Below are 20,356 nucleotides of genomic sequence, written 5' to 3'. Positions count from 1 at the left end.
ATCCCACTCTAACAGGCGCGTAATGGAAAAGTTGAAACATGTCCTACCTCTAAGCCAAGGCTTGACAAAAATTTCGTTTACGACACTTATCAGTCGCCACTTATTAAACGAAGACAAAGCTCTGTGAGTTCTTCAGGTTAAATATTTCCCAGTTTACCTTTTTCTAAGATCTGGCCAAAGAAGCCCTCTGAAAGAATTCATCAAACAGATATTTCTATCAAATAACACCTAATGCGAAATTAGCCTTAATATTAAAGCAATAAAAGACAAAACACTCTGAAAACCACAGTAGCTTATTTATCGTTGATCTTGTTGTAAATGGTGTTTCTCTATATGCCTGTCAAATACAAACGAAACCAGAACAGCCTCATTTTCACTTCAGGTAGAGCATTCTACCGTTTTCAAGACAAGGAAGCAGGTATCCCTCACAGTATGGTACGTTTTGCACAACTACATAACAAATTATCTGAACTGTGTCAACACTTATCAAGCCGAGCTTATCATAGCCACAGAGGAATTCTCTCTAGTATCCCTTTACGCAGTCAACTGCTATGTTGCATTTTCAGTGATGATTAGTTTCGTATGCTACTACAGTATTACATTTGAATAAACGAATACCTTTAAAGGTACGAGAACCAAGCGACACCTCTGCGAAACTACATCCAAGATCTAATTCCTTTTTTTGTGCATCCAGACGTAATTCTGTATCTACACCTACACTCTGCAAACCGCTGTGAAGTGTATGGAAGTGGGTATGTGCTGTTGTACCAGTTGTAAGGGCTTTCTCCCATTCCATTCACATATGGAGCGCGGGAAAAACGATTATTAAAATACCTCTGTGCGATCTGTAATTAGTCTAACCTTGTCCACACGATCCACATGGGAGCGATACGTAGGGGGTTGTAGTATTTGTAGTATAGTCCTAGAGTCATCATTTAAAACCGGTTCGTGAGTCTTTGTAAGTAGGGTTTCTCGGGCTAGATTGCGTGTGTCTTCATGTATCTGCCAGTTTAATTCTTCCAACATCTCAGTTACACTCTCTCGCCGGTCAAACAAATCTGTGACCATTCGTGCTACCCTTCTCTGCATATGTTCAATATCCCCTGTTAGTCCAGATTCGTATGGGTCCCACACACTAGAGAAATAGCCTAGGATGGGTCAGATGACTGATTTGTAAGCAATCGCGTTTGTAAACTGATGGCATTTCTCCGGTATTCCACCAATTAACAGAAGTCTGATATCTGCCCTGCCCTGCCCTACCCACGACTGGGCCTATGTGATCGTTCCACTTCATAGCACTACAAAGTAAGAATTCATATTGTGATCAAAGACTGAAATAAAAAACATTTGACACAACAAAGTATTACAACCAGGTATTTGTACGACTTGGCTGATTCCAACTGTGACTCATGATATTGCAGTCATAGGATACTTGGTTTTTTCGTTTTATGAAGAGCACAATTTTATATTTGTGAACATTTAAAGCAAGTTATCAGTGTGTGCACCACATTGAAGTTTTACCAATACGTCAATGTATACTTACGCAGCTTCTTTCAGAGAATTCTTCACAACATATAATTACGCTATCTGCAAAAATCTGAGGCTTCTATTAGTATTGTTTGTAAGCTCACAAATACACAACATGAACAGCAAGGGTCTCAACACACTTCGTGGTGTACAGCCGAATTTACGTCACCATGGCTCTCCACCCAAGATAGCTTGCTGCATCTTCGCTAGCAAAAACTCCTCAATCTAGTCACAAAATTCACTTGATTCCCCATACAATAATTTTGATAACAGTTATAGGTGTGGGACTAAGTGAAAGGCTTTTCGTAAATCGACAAATACTAAATCTACCTGGCTGCCTTTATTTATGGCTTTCAGTGTGTCGTGTGAGAAAAGTGCGAGTTATGTTTCACACGATCGGCATTTTCGATATTCCTGCTGGTTGGCATAAAGGTCATCCCGTTCGAGATACCTCTTTATGTTTGAGCTCAGAATGTTTTCCAAGATACAACAAAATTACGCGAATGATTTTTCATATTGGACGGTAGTTTTGTGGATCACTTCTGCTACCCTTCTCGTAAATGGATGTGATGTATGCTTTCTTCCAATTACAGGGCACAGATTTTTGCTAGGGGGATCTACGACAGATTATAGTTAACAGGGAGGCGGACTCAAACGCAATATAAAATTTGATAGGGATTCCATAGGGCCCTCAGGTTTTGTTAGATTCTAATGAGTTGTTAAACTCTTCACTGAGATTTTTGTTAGAGGGATCTACGACAGATTATAGTTAACAGGGAGGCTGACTCAGCCGCAATATAAAATCTGATAGGGATTCCACAGGGCCCTCAGGCTTTGTTCGATTCTAATGAGTTGGCAAACTCTTTACTGATTGAAAATATTTAAGCATACAATTTCTTGTAAGATAGGAGGTATTGCTTTATATTGTATTATGTAAGTATATGGACTAACTAACATCTTCGGTCGTTATTGTTAGAAACATGCATGGAAATAATTCTTTTTGACATCTAAAATCCCATGTGAGGCTAGATAATTAATTTTCGTGTGCATGCGACATGTCATATATGAAGTTCGATTTTCTATGTGTTGCTTTCCGTTTTGATCACATCGTTGCTTGCATACTTGCTGTAATATCTTTCAGGAGCTTCAAAATTTACTATGCCCTAACTGATTGCCAGTACTTAATATTATACTGCACTTCATTTTATCTAACTTATTGCACGTGTGAAAATTAAAATTTTTGCATAAATATTTACTATTTTTAACCTGTTTAGCAGCTATACACTTCCATGCTTCGGCCTTCTTCGAAATGTTTTTTATAATGTGCATCGCCTGTATAGTACAAGTGTTTCTGCTTGCATGATTTCCACTGAGTGTACTGCTCGTTCACCGATACGATAGACGTACCTGCACCGTCGTCTACGTGACAGACACGATGCAATAACACGCATTTCAATGACACGCCCTACCGGCCGCGGCTCGTGGTCGCAGACAGCGCGGGCAGACCGCGTTCTGCGTGGCCACGCCTTAACCGTCGCTGTATTGATCGACCAAGTGCAACAGGTACGGAACTCTATCCCGCGGACTGACGTCCAGCACCTGTACAACTCAATACATGCACGTCTGCATGCCTGCATGTAACATTCTGGCTTTTACGCTGGTTATTAATGTACCAGCACTTCACATTTGCTATGGCTTATCTCGCGCTTATATTAATCTGTTATCTTGCAATGTTAATCACTTAAATATATTGCCTATACAAATGTACTCCCGAAATTTCATTACTCTGTATTAATTATTTTCTGGTGTTGCGATTTCTTTTTCCGTCAGTGTACTTAATTTACATTTAGTTATGAACTGTGTGTGAGTGGTATCATGCGCGTGTTAATATCAACAGAATAAACAGCGGCTAGCTACGAGATCTGACCAGCAATTCGTTTTCTTGAAAGTGTAAAGAACGAAAGCCGCAGACATTAACCGCAAGACCTCTGAACCTACCAAAGACGAGATAATGAGTGCGTCATTTGGTCATAGGGCCGGTGTGAGTACATATTTCTTCTCTTGACAGTTTTACAGTGAAGAATGAAGCGATCGACGATGCAGACTGACAGGGAGAACAAATATTTGTTGTTCCTAAGATTCATAAGAGGCGTTCCTCCCTCAGTAGCTTCAGTTAATAGTATCTGGCCTCTGTAAACACAAAGCAACAATAGAACATCAAGCATCTCCTCGGCCAATTTACACGTAGTCATTAAGTTTTAGTGAAAATTGCTGTTAGGGTTGAATTAGCTAGTAACCTCAGAGACATTAACGATCCTAGTGCACACAATCTGTGCTCCTCGTAGATTCATAGCCTCCTCTTTGGAGATGCAATAGCCACAGTTATAATAAAGTCAGATAATATAATAAACGAAATAGTAAATCCATCATTTGAGGAGAATCTCATTATGCAGAAGGAGACTGCCAATTTCTTATACAATGAGGCGCCAAAGGTTACTGCTGCTACAATGGTAGGTTATGAAGATTTAAGTGAGTTTATAGTTGGCGCATGAGCCATAGGACACAACATTGCCGAGGTAGCGATGAAGTGGGGATTTTCCCTTACGACCATTTCACAATTGGACCGTGAATATCAGGAATCCGGTAAAACATCAAACCTCTTACATCGCTGCGGCCGGGAAAAGATCCTGCAAACACGGGACCAACGACGATTGAAGAGAATCGTTCAACGTGACAGAAGTGCAACCCTTCCGCAAATTGCTTGAGACTTCAATGCTGGGCCATGAACAAGCGTCAGCGCGCTTATCCTTCATCGAAACATCATCGATATGGGCTTTCGGAGCCGAAGGCCCACTCGTGTACCCTTGATGACTGCACGACACAAAGCTTTACGCCTCGCCTGGGCCTGTCAACACCGACATTGGACTGTTGATGACTGGAAACATGTTGCTTGGTCGGACAAGTCTCATTTCAAATTGTATCGAGCGGACGGAGGTGTACGGGTATGGAGACAACTTCATGAATCCATGGACCCTGCATTTAAGTAGAGACTGTTCAAGCTGTTGGAGGCTCTGTAATGGTGCGAGGCGCGTGCATTTGGAGTCATATAGGGCCCTTATACGTCTAGATACGACTCTGACAGGTGACTCGTATGTAAGCATCCTGTCTGGTCACCTGCATCCATTCATGTCCATTGTGCGTTCCGACGGACTTAAGCAATTCCAGCAGGACAATGCGACACCCCACACGCCCAGAATTGCCGCAGAGTGGCTCTGGGAACACTCTTCTGAGTTTAAACACTTCCAGTGTCCATCAACGTCCCCAGACATGAACATCATTGAGCATATCTGGGATGCCTAGTAACGTGCTGTTCAGAAGACATCTTCATCCCCTCGTACTCTTACGGATTTATGGACAGCCCTGCAGGATTCCTGTCGATTCCCTCCAGCACTACTTCAGACATTAGTCGATTCCATGCCACGTCATGTTGCGACACTTCTGCGTGCTCGCGGGGGCCCTACACGATATTAGGCAGGTGTAACAGTTTCCTTGGCTCTTCAGTGCAAAAAAATGGTTCTAATGGCTCTGAGCACTATGAGACTTAACTTCTGAGGTCATCATTCCCCTAGAACTTAGATCTACTTAAACCTAACTAACCTAATGACATCACACACATCCATGCCCGAGGCAGGATTCGAACCTGCGACCGTAGCGGTCGCGCAGTTCCAGACTGTAGCGCCTAGAGCCGCTCAGTTACCCCGGCCGGCTCTTCAGTGCATATAAGTGTGTGTGTGTGTGTGTGGGGGGGGGGGCATGCTTAAAACCGAACTCTGTGGAATTAAAACGTGTCTGTCATGCTTAGCTTCTTATGCTAAATAACACAACAAATCCATCATCTCACAAATTATCTTTTCTAAACAAGTAACATAAGTTACTCAAGTATAAGAGGCAGACAAATGAAAACGAGAAAGATGGAAAAAAGCAAGTAAAATGTTTATTATTTCACAAGTAATCGCCATAACTGTTAATACATTTACTCCACTGTGATACAAGACGGTCAATGCCTTCATGGATAAATGTTTGCAGTTGCGTACAGAACCTTGGCTGTACCCAGGCGTGTACCTTTTCGTCTGAAGCAAACACTAAAGTCTTTCCTTAGGGCTCCAAAATATGTAAATTGCTTGGGGAGGGATCATGACTATAAGGAAAGTGACTAAGGTCTTCCCAACGAAACTTCTGCACCGTATTTGAGACAACATTGGCAACAAGTGGGCTCGCCAAGGCAAACATCTTTCCATGAGGGCATTGACCATCTAGTCTTACAGTGGAGTAAAATTAATAAGAGTTATGGCGATTACTATTGAAATAAGAACAGTTTCCTTACTTTTTTCTATCTGCCTCGTTTTCATTTGACTACCCCTTATATTTTACTTGTGTTATTTGGAAGTAAAACTTACCAGCCTATTTATTACTAGCTGACTACTCAGCATAGGCCAGGTATGTATGTATTCCAATGTCCCATTAGTCCATCTCCTCCTTCTCCCTATGTCCATCTGTTCCTCACCCCTCTGTCCACCTGCTCGTCCCCTGTCTTTGTCCATTTGTTGTCCCCTCTCTCTGTCCATCACTCCCTTTGCCACTCAGAGTCCATCTCTTCTTCCCGCCTCCCCTTAGTTACCTCCTCAACCCCTCTAAGTCAATCCCCTCCTCTTCCCTCTCTCTGTCCACCTCCTCCTCCCCACTCCCTGTCTATCTCCTGCCCCCCCTTCCCACCCTCTCTGTCCATCTCATCCTCTTTGCTTTCCCTGTCCATTTCCTCCTCCGCCATTTGTAGCATCATCTACTGAACCGACTGTGGTCCTTTAGTACAGAGCCGAGTGGAAGGTCTCAGCCAGTGGCTCAGACGGTTCTGCGAACGTGTAGGCTGCAGATTCCTGACTCTCGCTACAGTGTGGTAGGTTTTTGGGTTCTGCTTAATATGTCAGGGGTCCACTTCACACAGGGAGCGGCTACACGGCTAACAGGGGCTGTTGGAAGAGACTAGGCGTTTTTTTACGTTAGTGGCTAGGGGAAGCTAAGGAAAGGACATCAGTCTACAACGTTACAGGACAAACACAGGAAGGCAGACCTAGCAACAATTGATGTTGTAGTTGTAAGTTTTCGTAGCTGTGTTGGGAAAATACCAGAGCTCCAAGCGCTAACACAAAACACTAAAGCTCAAATTGTTATATGTAAGGAAAGCTGGCTAAAGCATGCCAATGTAGCATTGGGAACATTTTTTTGTGGGAGAGCCAGTCGAAGTGGCCGTGCGGTTAAAGGCGCTGCAGTCTGGAGCCGCAAACCGCTACGGTCGCAGGTTCGAATCCTGCCTCGGGCATGGATGTTTATGATGTCCTTAGGTTAGTTAGGTTTAACTAGTTCTAAGTTCTAGGGGATTAATGACCTCAGCAGTTGAGTCCCATAGTGCTCAGAGCCATTTGAACCATTTTTTGTGGGAGAGAAAGAGAGAGAGAGAGAGAGAGAGAGAGAGAGATAAAGTAGTCGTAGAAGTTCAATGTAAGAATACGTGTGAACGAATGATATAGTTTGTTTGGGACATTTTTTTCTATTTTTGTTTAAGGAACACGCGCCGGCCGCTGTAGCCGAGCAGTTCTAGGCGCTTCAGTCTGGAACCGCGCGCCTGCTACGGTCGCAGGTTCGAATCCTGCCTCGGGCATGGATGTGTGTCATGTGCTTAGGTTAGTTAGGTTTAAGTAGTTCTAAGTCTAGGGGTCCGATGACATCAGATGTTAAGTCTCATGGTGCTTAGAGCCATTCAAACCTTTTTTTTTTTTTTAAGGAACGCGCAAACTGCGGATAATGGGATGGTAAACAAGCTGCCTTATCTTACTAGGTACAGAAAGGACGAGCGAGGATCAAGGAAATATGAGGCATACATATTTGAGATAGACAAACACCTGTCAACAGCAATATTACTGAAATGAGCATTAATTTAAATATGAGAACTTTTCAGTAGTATATGTTAATTTTATTTACATTTGGAGATTCAGTGAAAAGGAGATAAAGAAAAGGAACAACATAAAATAGAGATGGGATAATTATAGGCATGAAATACTTACGCTGAGAGAAATAACTAAGAGGCAATTAACATTAAGAAGAGAGAGTAAATTAGAACATGTGTGTCTTACCAGTGCAAAGGTATGTACGTGCTGCATATAGATCTGCTGGATTTTTTATCCGGCACGTCTGAGGTGTAATTAAATATGATGTGGTAATTTTTTTGTGTTTTCCTTGAGTTACCGTTCACAGGAAGTGAACATGGTGCGGTCATAATAACAGAGGAAAAAGATCAATGATGAAAGGAATAAGCCAATCAAAAGATATAATAGATGTTTCTAAACGACGGAGATAATGTAGAACAAGGAGAAAAAAAGAAGAAAAGATAAAGGGAGGTGGGAACGCATGGTAGCAGCGTTGAGTCCAGCACTAGTGATGGTTTTTCTTATTAATTATTTATGAGTTTGCCAGCATGATACTAAGCATACATTTATAAGTTAACATTTGCATGAAAGGAAGAAGGTATTTATAGTGCATATCAATTAACAAAATAAACTAACTACTAATCCAATGATGATAGTATATTCGTTCTTTTCATGATAAAATATTGTAAATAAGAAAATAATTATGGCTACTTTGCGTTACTAATAAAAACTTGTGAAATGTCATAGCGATTGATTTGTGTTTACAGATTAAAGTTGTGAAGCGTTTACAGCTTAAAGTTGTGAAGTTACTAACTTATAAAACGTATATAAAGTTGCGAATATAAAAAAATATAAGTGTAAAGTTATAAAATTAAAACAGTGACAATCAAGTATGTAATCCTGTGTATTTGTTGTAGGTTTATGTATTAAGATAAGGTCTTAATGTATGAGGGGCATTCAGTCAGTAATGGAAAACATTATTTTTCTGAAAGCAGCTTGGTTTTATTCAGGATTTCAATATACCATATTATTTCCCACTCTTTTGGCTGCAAAACCCGATTTTTCAACATAATATCAATTCAATCCAATGGCCTTACGCCACCTTGCTGGATGGGCCTGTACGCCCACATGGTACCACTCTGCTGGTCGTCGTCAGAGCCAACGCCTTGCTGCATCAGTAACCTGCCCATCATTCACATCAGACTTCCCGCGGAATGCATCCTTCATTGAGCCAAACACATGGAAGTCGGAAGGTGCGAGATTTGGACGGTACGGTGAATGAGGAAGAAATGTGCAACCAAGTTTTGTGAACTCCTTTAAGTTGCACAGAGTTGTGTGAGGCCTTGTGTTATACTGAAGAAGGAGAAGGTCGTTTGCATTTTTATGGCCACGAACACGTTGAAATCGTTTCTTCAATGTTCTTAGTGCAGCACAATACATTTCCGAATTGAGCGTTGCGCCATGAAGGAGGACATCAAACAGAATAACCCCTTCAGAGTCCCAGAAGAACGTCACCATGATTTTACCAGCTGAGGGGGCGGCTTTGACTTTTTCTTAGGAGGAGAGGTCGTATGGTGCCATTCCGTGGATTGCCATTTTGTTTCCGGTTCGTAGTGGTGAACCCATGATTCATTGCCTGTGACGATTTTCGACGAAAAATTGTCATGATGAGCCTTGTAACACGCCAGCAGTTCCGGACAGATGGTCCTTTGTTGCTCTTTATGATCTTCTCTGGGGGAACCTGGCAGCCACACACCTTTGAGTACCTCAACGGGTGGACAAGCACTACAAACAGAGGCGTCCAGTTGTGGAGTGATGTGTCTGATTGTGATCTGTCGATCACCTCGAATGAGAGTGTCCGCACGTTCCAGCGCCGCAAGAATCACAGCTGTGTGCGGCCATCCGGCATGCGGCAGACTGGACATGTTTGCGCGCCCTTGTTGTAATGATGACAGACGCCTCGCCCAACGATTCGCCATGTTTTTGTTCTCTGTAGATATTTCGCAAGTGCCTATGAATATCTGTGATGGACTGGTTTTCCACCAAAACAAACTCCATGACAGCAATCTGCTTGGAACAAACTTCCGTTAGACGACATTGTGATGGCTACGTATAGCGCCACCACCTGTGTGAACTTCATGAAACTATAGATGCTAAAGCAGGAACATTCCACGATGTCTCATAACAAATTCCGCATTTTTTTAACCGAAATTTGCCGAGACAGATATATGCTGCATTACTTATTGAATGCCCCTCATATACAGGGTGTTACAAAAAGGTACGGCCAAACTGTCAGGAAACATTCCTCACACACAAATAAAGAAATGATGTTATGTGGACATGTGTCCGGAAACGCTTAATTTCCATGTTAGAGCTTATTTTAGTTTCGTCCACCTACCCTCAATGGAGCACGTTATCATGATTTCATACGGGATACTCTACCTGTGCTGCTAGAACATGTGCCTTTACAAGTACGACACAACATGTGGTTCATACACGATGGAGCTCCTGCACATTTCAGTCGAAGTGTTCGTACGCTTCTCAACAACAGATTCGGTGACCGATGGTTTGGTAGAGGCGGACCAATTCCATGGCCTCCACGCTCTCCTGACCTCAACCCTCTTGACTTTCATTTATGGGGGCATTTGAAAGCTCTTGTCTACGCAACCCCGGTACCAAATGTAGAGACTCTTCGTTCTCGTATTGTGGACGGCTGTGATACAATACGCCATTCTCCAGGGCTGCATCAGCGCATCAGGGATTCCATGCGACGGAGGGTGGATGCATGTATCCTCGCTAACGGAGGACATTTTGAACATTTCCTGTAACAAAGTGTTTGAAGTCACGCTGGTACGTTCTGTTGCTGTGTGTTTCCATTCCATGATTAATGTGATTTGAAGAGAAGTAATAAAATGAGCTCTAACATGGAAAGTAAGCGTTTCCGGACACATGACCACATAACATATTTTCTTTCTTTGTGTGTGAGGAATGTTTCCTGAAAGTTTGGCCGTACCTTTTTGTAACACCCTGTATAGAGGATGGCACAGATAAAAGTAGCCCATGTAAATATAAAGGAAATGTAGTGAAATTACAGAAACAAAGAGATGAAATGGACTTATCATTTATTTACAATGAAAAATAAAGTGAAAAATATATTTATAGAAGATGCTGGAAGTTCCCCCCTGCAACATCAGTGCACAGCTGTGTATGTCTAAGCATATTCAGATACATCCGGCATAAAGTTCGGATACCAATGGCGGCAACTTCACGGCTGATGTCTTTCAGTCCCTGTATTGTTTGTGGCTTTGTTTCGTTATCTTGCTCTCTAAGTCTCCCACAGGAAAAAATTACATGTTGTTACATCAGGCGAACGTGGTGGCCATAAATGTTTGCTGACAGTTCGGTCCTCAGTGAAGACTTCATGAACTCGTTCGAGGGATACCTTATATGTATGGCATGTTGCACCATCTTGCTGGAAGGAGCAATATTATCTTTCATATTCAATGAGTTAAGCACAAAATGTACCAAAAATTTCCATATATGCAACCGTGTTGAGGAAAGTGTCAAAAAATATCAAATATCTGTGTTCCTGTTACACCCCACCAAACGCCGACTTTTCATCATGGGGTGGTTGCTGACACACAATGTTAGGGTTCTCCGTTGCCCAGTACCTCGTGTTCTGTGAATTCACATGAGCGGAAAGATGAAACCATGCTTCATCATTCATGATGTAATGGAAAGGGTCTAACAAACCATTGCTGATGTTATTCAAAAGCCATGTGCAGTTACCTACAAGTTTCTGACTGTCATCCTCCTGTAATTGCTGCACAACTGTCACGTGGCTCAGCTTCATATTAAGACTTTTCAATATCCGCTGGCAACTCCTTCTACTTACATGCGCATGATGGGCTAACTGACATGTAGACTTCTTTGGACTCTTAATAAGTCTAGAGCGAATGTCTGCAGACTTCTGGTGTGTGAACTGAAGGAATTCGTTGTCGTTTTACATTTTGCACAAATCCATAGGTTCCCCAGTTTTCATACAGACTCTGTATCGCTCTCTTTGCTGCTAGTTCTCTATAAAGATGTCTGACACCGAAAATTCCGCGCGTTTCCTTTATCGAACCTGTTTTCACATATGCTTCCATAGTTTCAATTCTTTCATTTTTAGACTGTAAAAGAGAAACGTCTAACTTCTCTGGTGAAATAAACTGAAATGCTGACAGAATATTGCTAACAATCGATTATTGCATAAAACTGTCCATTGTTGTAGCTGTTTACTCTATTTCAGAAGTCGAAATATTGCATTCGCATTCAAAGGGGAGGCAGGCGACTTTTAACAGCGTCACCTTGTACTTTTGATAACTGTGCAGGTCGACACGAGCGTGAATGCAGTACAAGCCAGTGACACAGACAACTACATGGGGCAAGGTGGCCGTGCACATGTGACAGTGTGACACCTGAGATTACAGCTCTGGTAGGGGCAATGCAGACGCAGCAGCAGGCAACTAATCCACTTGCTGGTGGCTCAATGTCTTTCACTGTCGAGTGGAGAGAATGGGCGAGAAACCTGGCGTCAAGCAGGTGAGTGTGTTGCCTCAAAGACATTAAAGGAAAAAGCCCTAAACAGCTGAGGCGAGCTTCACCGCTCAAAATATGGAGCATGCCTAACCAGTAGGCACAAACGTTTATATGCTGTCAGCACGAGCAACTCCTTGCTACAACAGTAACGACACCTTACGTGAATAGTTGGCTCTTTGTACCAAGGCAGTGAATGAATTTTGCACTTTAGCTCTGTGTGTAGTAAAGGATAATGCTATGCAAGTGAACAGACATATATTTTTCCACTTCAGAGGTCAATACAATGGCCAGCCTGTGGAACCTCACAGTACTGTACTAAGAGACATTTTATACAATACCATTTTTTTCTCTTCCAGAGAACACCCCAACGCTATCAACTGTATAAAACGATATTTATCAGCAATCAGTACCAACCAAAAGCTATTAATAGCAACAACACACATGTTTATGTTACTTCACAACTGATCTGAGTTCCGATCTTGATGGAGTCATTCACACCTCACTGTCAAAATGCAGTTGCGAAGCAAACCTCAGCAGGCCAAAGAGTATAACTAGTGTAACTCCTAGGAGAACTGCAGATAAACTTTTACCCTGGCCGAAATCATAAGAAAACTGAGAGCCAAAACAGAGGTATGGAAGAAAGGTGGTTTCCTGTCATTATGTGGACACTCACAGCCACTAGTTCACTAAGCATGATGACACCCTTCTCCTGACAGTCCCTGCTATAAAAGACGGAGGATTACCAGCTGACTGCAACCAATGATAAACCTAAATCTAACAAATACCCTATGTACTGACAACGAACCACAAATGCATGGTCTTCTCACCAGATAAAACCACATGATTCCACAACAAACTCGTGTGACATTGCCAACTTCTTAACTTGTGTGACAATGTGAATGCAATGCAGTTCACAGATGATGCTAAAATTTCATTATCATGTTATGGAATCAGTACTTTTATTAAATTTTCTGATTTCTTTCAGTGGATTCATGATCCATATACACATTGTGTTTTGAACATGTATCTCATGCATTTGAATCTTATATGTCTCACTCATGTGCACCAACTTACATATGTATTTACAATAATGCTCGTGGAACATAGATAATGAATAGGCCTATTATTCACACTTTAATTACCAATGAACACTATAGTGAATTCTAGTACTACAAATAATGTTATCATAGTTCTTCCCTTTTTTTCTTTGGTATCTAATGTTTGCAACTGGTATAAAATGATCACCATTAGTTCAAGTAATACAATTAATTTTTATTGTATCTGATCATGCCTGAATATCGAATGTTTACAATTAGTTTCTGGTGCACACTAAACTCTTGATACAAACAAAAATATTTATTTTGATTAAGTGATATGATTGATTTTGTATGATATTTTACCTGTTCTGTTTATAGATAGCATTCACAATATAAGATCAGAATGACACTGTTGTGCACATGTTCATATACATTTCTCTATTTCATGTAACAAGTACAATCATGGGATGTTCGTTTTATTATTATAATATTACACATCATTGGTCAATAATCATTACAACTGGAGGTAAATTTGATCAAATATTGATTTACAAAATGAATAAAGGGGGTTTACAAACAATTTAACATGTAAGAATATTTTTGTGGGCAATATGTTCTCACCAATGTATGAAATTGGTGTCAATGAACCTTACTTCAAATTCTTGCTTTTTCATTTAAAAATAAATTAATCAGGGGACTGACTTTTGAACGAGGGTAGATTACCCAACTACTATTGCATTTAAAAAAAGAAATCTAGCCTCTTTAAAAAATCGAATGTTTAGTTGAGCTGGCTATATTTTTGCTTTTTTATGACACTTCTGATGATGTTTCCTAATAGAAATCATACTGTAATTAGAGAATTGCTATATCAAAAAATAGCCTTCAGTAACACTACGAGCATTAAGTGTGACTAAATCAGGTGGTTTCACTATGGATGACGATGTGTTCTGCTTTCTTGTTTTTGGTTCGCAAAGATACCTATTTTTTCCTACCCTGATTTAAGATGATGACACAGTGAACCATCTACCTAAACTTGTTGATAAGACTGGGAGTAGGTACTTAAAAAATTTGCCAATTTATACCGGTCAATCATTTACCAGTGCAACACTTGTGCAAAATTTTAGTGTGAGTTGGGTGATGAAAAGGGTCAAACCATTCTGGCTGGTCACTTTTGATTTATTTTGATGTGTAGATTTGATTTAATTAATTAAACTTATGCAGATCATGAACTCTCAATTTTTCATCTTGTAACATTGATTGTATGGGGCACCTGAAGTCATTGGTGCAATAACCTGATAAGTCACTTATACTTTTCAGTATAAAACAAAAACTGTCCTTAAATTGGTAAACTTTATTTCTCAGTCTTGTATTTTCCCAAGTATTCTTTAGGCCACCAAAACCCTGCAATAGCTTATTACATAACCAAAGAAAGATTTATTACGATATTTACTGAATTTTATAAAGCTGGTACTTGTATAGCTCTGGCGCCAAACAACTTTGCTTTTTTGAACATGTTGTCAAAATATAAACAACTAATTAAAGAAACAACGACTATTAGCAGTGGACAGGTTACTGAACTTGATGAGGAGTTGGAGAATAAAAAAATGGACATCATAATAAAAGTCATAGTTGTGGAACGTTCATAAGAAGTTGATTGTGCTTCTCCTTCTGATGAACAGCACCCATAACCATTTCACAGGGGGACCGATGGCCTTTGTAGTCTGGCCCCTTCAACCCCCACAAACCAACCAATCTTTCACAGGCCACATTATTAAAAAACAGCATGTCTGAAGCTGGCACATGCTTCTTGGCAAGCCTCATGACATTTTTATATTTTTGAGATTTCGCTGGTGGAGGCACATTATAAAGTTTTTCCTCAGAAAAGGTCAGTGTAGCTGAGGTTTTTTAAATGACGAAATCATGAGCAAGACCTGAACTTTGAAACAGTAAACTTCTCAGCAATTGTAATGTTACGCTGAAATAGCTTTTTTTGTATGTAACAAGAAGTCTGAAAACAGATCTTTGTAACATTAACCACAGCGACCTTTTTGGATCTATTTCAGATGCTAAAATCTGACTACTGTCTGGTGCAAGAACAAAGTAAGCCCTGGACATATCCGGTTCTTGCTCAAAACATCAGGCGTCAGCAAGCCCATTCCCTACATTATTCTCAGTTGGTGACATGGACAGGTTTCGTTCTTGATAAATACTATAGAGTAATTTTCAAACTATACAATGGATGTCAAATCTCATTTTCAGCCATAAGTGGACATACCAGATTATTGCTCCAATGCCTTAATTTCGTTTCCTTTTCTTTACAGTACTTAAACAACTAAGAACTCCCTGTTCGCATTTTCTATGCTCTTGCCAAGGCCATTGATTGTGTAAATCATAAAATTTTGATGTGGAAACTAAAATGGTGTAGCATTGAATCTCTTCCACTTGCATGTATGGAAAACAGAGATTCACATTAGCAAAAGATCTTGCAGTAATAATAGTGGGGAAATATTAAATACGGTGTGCCGCAATGCTCGGTACTTGGCCCACTCTAGCTCTTGGTCTACATAAATGATTTATTAAGGACATTATAGAACTCTTAGAAACTGTAATTTTTGCCATGCCACCACACACCACACCAGACACAATCACAAAAGGAATGGAAAAGTTTTAAAACTGGTTCTCATCCAACAGCTGAAGCCTTAATCATGCAAAATCCATGTTATGCGATTCCAGATAAATAAAAACGACTTACCAGACATTCATATAAACGGCTCCATGTGTGAAGTTTCAGGACATCCAAATGGATAACAAATTGAGATGGCACCAGCATATAGATATTTTAAGAAATATAGCAACTAAGAATTTTTTTTGTATTTTTATTTATGCCAATAAGCATTTCAGGCTTGCACCAATTTTTAGTTGGCGTAATACTTATTTGAATCTTCAGTAAGTACAGCGTTAAAACATTGAGAGCAGTTTAGATGCAGAAGCTGGCCTGTGCAAAATTAACAGTTTTGCTTGGTTACTATACTTCGCGAGTTGCATATTTGCAATGTGTACTTACTTTCTGCTCTGCTTGTTGTTATTCTCATTTTTGCGTTTTATATGAGGCTGTTTCTATCCATATATGACACTTGGGAAGCACCACAGTGCTTTGCCCGTCTGACATCCACAGTATTTTGATTATTTTAAGCACAACGAGATTTGGTGGGGGGTCTAAGTGGTAAGTGAGGGGTTTTCCTCAGCGAATCGAAAGTTTTTATGAGATCCATCATGTGATGACCAAAGGCCAGGAATAATGGCCGGACCAGTGGGAGAATTGGCAAGGTCTACCGTTCAGGAATGCTTTGGATCTCTGTCTTGGTTGGGAGTTTGACCTAACTCTCTATCAGGCGCAAAATGTCAACGGCTTCGTTGCGTCAGTCGTCTGTGGAGATGTACCAGGACCGCTAACCGAGTGTAAATTGTAGACACGTGGTTGGCGACATATGGAAGTTTGGGTCTAATACTGAGTCGCACTCGGATAGCCAAGTGCTAAGACGACCACTCGCGATAAGCGGGAAATTCCGGTTCGAGTGACGGTCCGGTACAAATTTTCGTTGTCATCATTCTATTATACAGCTGATGGTTGTCCATATTCGCAAGTGCGAATACATTTGATGTATTTCATAATGGCCGTAGTCGTCACAGTGCAAGGCGAACGTCGCATCGTTATTCGGAATAACACGGGTACTGCAATATCGCATGAATACTGTGCTGGTGCAGGCAAAGGAGTCTGGGCCCACGGGTTTGTTTTTCCGAAGTGTTAACTGTACGTTAACAGTGATACACAACAGTATGGCTAGCTTTGCCCATGAAGAGTTGGCCGATATACATCTCGGATGTGAGTTCACTTAAGGCACTGGAAGAGTGACACATTGACGCTATGCTGAGCTGTTCAAGCAGAGATGGTAAGCACATCACAGTACCTTTGCATGTGCCAGAGGGTTGTTGCATTACTCGGCATTTTGTGTTGTACTGTGTGGTGATTGCATATTACTGGCTATTTCACTGTTATTTCACTGCTGTGGGCAAATTGTCGCAGAAAGAAACATAACTGATGTAACAACTGATGCCACACCAGAGCATATTCGCCTGTGTATGCAATATATATATATATATATATATATATATATATATATATATATATATATATATATATATATATATATATGTGTGTGTGTATTTCATTTTTTCTCAATTATTACTTCATTATTATTATTATCAATATTTTCCTCATCATCGTTATTATTATCATTATCACTATTATTAATCTTGTTATTCCTATTATTATGCTGGCAACTAACTTTAAAATCAATAAAAACACGCAGCAGCTTCAAAAAAAGTTAAATCACGACCTATTATATATACATAGAGAGTAGGTCTAAGAAAGCAGTGAACTAAATGCAAAATAATCTAACATACCTAATAGATCATAATTACATTATCACTCTACAACGAAACACCACAGACCACGGGTCCCTTATACCAAAATATTCAGAAACATCTCTGAACAACCTCTGGAATTTTTAGTGGAGACCAGGCTCACTCTTTATGTTTGACTAGGACACCTGTAATCTATTAAATGTTGCTGTATCAATAACTAATATCATCACATAATTTCTTTGATCTTTGTTGTGGTGTATTTCGAATTAGCGTTCTGTTCTTTTGTGGTTGTATATTCTTTGTTTCACCACAAGTCGAGAATAACGTCTTGGAATCGGTAATGTTAGAAAATAATCTTTAACGGAAACACTGTTAGTATAAAATAACATAGAATTTTTATGAAGAGTATGAAAATTTGTGTCCTGGTTGCTTAAGGAGCATAGATTTCGTATCATGGCATAAAGTTTATGATTCAGTCACAGACCGGAGCATAATATATCGCATAATTATTTGTATTTTTGTGCTACCAGTCACAATCATTTATTTTATGTTTAATCTGACATATTGCTAAGCGTTTCAAGCATATTTTGCTCACCATCAGGCGTTTATGCATACAGATATACGTTACTTGAAGACAAAATGTCTTAAATTAACATAGAGTACCTCTTTTCAATTGCTATGCTGCTGGAGTATGCTGTAATGCTATTGGGGTATTTCAGGGGAGGGGTGTGGGTAATGTGTGGCCAGAAATCGGCATCCAGTGTTGGCTTCTGCTGACATGGAGCTGTGTCTCGTTGCATTTCGTAATTCATTCCACATCTTGTGTGGTATGCAGATAGTTTTGCATCACCTATTATGTTGCGATACTCATGTGATACACATTTAGTATGTCAACTATTCACCTATGATTTTGCCGTCCTAAATGTATACATACACTCCTGGAAATGGAAAAAAGAACACATTGACACCGGTGTGTCAGACCCACCATACTTGCTCCGGACACTGCGAGAGGGCTGTACAAGCAATGATCACACGCACGGCACAGCGGACACACCAGGAACCGCGGTGTTGGCCGTCGAATGGCGCTAGCTGCGCAGCATTTGTGCACCGCCGCCGTCAGTGTCAGCCAGTTTGCCGTGGCATACGGAGCTCCATCGCAGTCTTTAACACTGGTAGCATGCCGCGACAGCGTGGACGTGAACCGTATGTGCAGTTGACGGACTTTGAGCGAGGGCGTATAGTGGGCATGCGGGAGGCCGGGTGGACGTACCGCCGAATTGCTCAACACGTGGGGCGTGAGGTCTCCACAGTACATCGATGTTGTCGCCAGTGGTCGGCGGAAGGTGCACGTGCCGTCGACCTGGGACCGGACCGCAGCGACGCACGGATGCACGCCAAGACCGTAGTATCCTACGCAGTGCCGTAGGGGACCGCACCGCCACTTCCCAGCAAATTAGGGACACTGTTGCTCCTGGGGTATCGGCGAGGACCATTCGCAACCGTCTCCATGAAGCTGGGCTACGGTCCCGCACACCGTTAGGCCGTCTTCCGCTCACGCCCCAACATCGTGCAGCCCGCCTCCAGTGGTGTCGCGACAGGCGTGAATGGAGGGACGAATGGAGACGTGTCGTCTTCAGCGATGAGAGTCGCTTCTGCCTTGGTGCCAATGATGGTCGTATGCGTGTTTGGCGCCGTGCAGGTGAGCGCCACAATCAGGACTGCATACGACCGAGGCACACAGGGCCAACACCCGGCATCATGGTGTGGGGAGCGATCTCCTACACTGGCCGTACACCACTGGTGATCGTCGAGGGGACACTGAATAGTGCACGGTACATCCAAACCGTCATCGAACCCATCGTTCTACCATTCCTAGACCGGCAAGGGAACTTGCTGTTCCAACAGGACAATGCACGTCCGCATGTATCCCGTGCCACCCAACGTGCTCTAGAAGGTGTAAGTCAACTACCCTGGCCAGCAAGATCTCCGGATCTGTCCCCCATTGAGCATGTTTGGGACTGGATGAAGCGTCGTCTCACGCGGTCTGCACGTCCAGCACGAACGCTGGTCCAACTGAGGCGCCAGGTGGAAATGGCATGGCAAGCCGTTCCACAGGACTACATCCAGCATTTCTACGATCGTCTCCATGGGAGAATAGCAGCCTGCATTGCTGCGAAAGGTGGATATACACTGTACTAGTGCCGACATTGTGCATGCTCTGTTGCCTGTGTCTGTGTGCCTGTGGTTCTGTCAGTGTGATCATGTGATGTATCTGACCCCAGGAATGTGTCAATAAAGTTTCCCCTTCCTGGGACAATGAATTCACGGTGTTCTTATTTCAATTTCCAGGAGTGTATATTTAAGATGTTAAAGTAACCATTCAATAACTAAATGTGACTGGCAGCAGTAAAGTACAAGCAATTATTCTATTCATCATTGTTGCTAAAATTAGCATGGCCACAATTAACTAATGCATCTTATCGTATAAGTTCATATTCCCCAGTGCTCATATAATGAAGTGCATAAGTGCCTGAGCCATGCCAACAGGAACAATGTAATCATCCTAATTCACGGAAAACTTTTTTATTACAAGAAACTGAAGTTCAGTGTTTGGTTGTGACTGAGCCCAGACGTCTCTTCTTAAATCAGCACAACATTAGAGTCTATTACCTAATAAAGTTCATCTCTCAAGAAAATTTCTGAGTCCAGCGACCAGTCGGGAGTCTCTTAGTTTAAGTTCAACTGTGACAGTCACGAAAACCTCTAAGTTGAACACTACTGCAATCCGTTCCGAAGCATAGTTGC

This window comes from Schistocerca piceifrons, chromosome X (assembly GCF_021461385.2).
Source record: "Schistocerca piceifrons isolate TAMUIC-IGC-003096 chromosome X, iqSchPice1.1, whole genome shotgun sequence".
In the NCBI taxonomy this organism is placed as follows: domain Eukaryota; kingdom Metazoa; phylum Arthropoda; class Insecta; order Orthoptera; family Acrididae; genus Schistocerca; species Schistocerca piceifrons.
This window is presented reverse-complemented; position numbering follows the sequence as displayed.